Source organism: Tupaia chinensis, unplaced genomic scaffold (assembly GCF_000334495.1).
Source record: "Tupaia chinensis unplaced genomic scaffold, TupChi_1.0 Scaffold000014_1, whole genome shotgun sequence".
Lineage (NCBI taxonomy): Eukaryota > Metazoa > Chordata > Mammalia > Scandentia > Tupaiidae > Tupaia > Tupaia belangeri.
The window spans coordinates 7,069,156-7,070,309 of NW_006159444.1; positions in this window are offsets into that span (position 1 = coordinate 7,069,156).

Below are 1,154 nucleotides of genomic sequence, written 5' to 3' on the forward strand. Positions count from 1 at the left end.
AGTCCTGGACCAGGGGCTTGAAGAACACGCTGGGCACGTGTACCCAAAATCCCAAGAGGAGAATGGAGGAGAAGGGATTGTTGCATGATCATGCCCTCTGGGGTTGCTTTTTCACTTTCCCTCTCTCTCTCTCTCTCTCTCTCTCTGTGTCTAGTGACTGCACGCACCCTATACCAAATTAAAAAAAAAAAAAAGGTTGAGAGTTTTTAACAAGTAAATACCCAAGTTGAATATAAAGAGGGAGAGTTTAGTTTGCAGTTGCTGCTCACAGATGTTGTCTTGCTGGCTTTTTAAGCACATGTGTGTGGACTTCTTAGCTCCTGGCCCCATTTTCCCAGCTCTTTTGTCCTCCTCAGGTCTAAAATTCTACAGAATGAATATTCTAAGACTATTTAAGTCAGAGCTACTTTAATAGCCAAACTATATATTATATATATATGTACATATATGTATATATACATATATGTACGTATATACACATATATATGTACTATATATATAATATATATAGTGCAATGTGGAAAAAGATCAAATTATTCACCCTAACAGTCTTTTTATAAAATTATTTCAAAGTGCAGAAATCTCCCCCAAACAAATTTTAACACACAAGTAATTTTAACTTTAAAAACAAATAAAAAATAAGTTTAGGAGAAAACTATGTTGGATATAGACTTTTTTTTTTTTTTTTGGCACCCTATACCAAATTAAAAAAAAAAAAAAGGTTGAGAGTTTTTAACAAGTAAATACCCAAGTTGAAAATAAAGAGGGAGAGTTTAGTTTGCAGTTGCTGCTCACAGATGTTGTCTTGCTGGCTTTTTAAGCACATGTGTGTGGACTTCTTAGCTCCTGGCCCCATTTTCCCAGCTCTTTTGTCCTCCTCAGGTCTAAAATTCTACAGAATGAATATTCTAAGACTATTTAAGTCAGAGCTACTTTAATAGCCAAACTATATATTATATATATATGTACATATATGTATATATACATATATGTACGTATATACACATATATATGTACTATATATATAATATATATAGTGCAATGTGGAAAAAGATCAAATTATTCACCCTAACAGTCTTTTTATAAAATTATTTCAAAGTGCAGGAAACTCCCCCAAACAAATTTTAACACACAAGTAAGTTTAACTTTAAAAA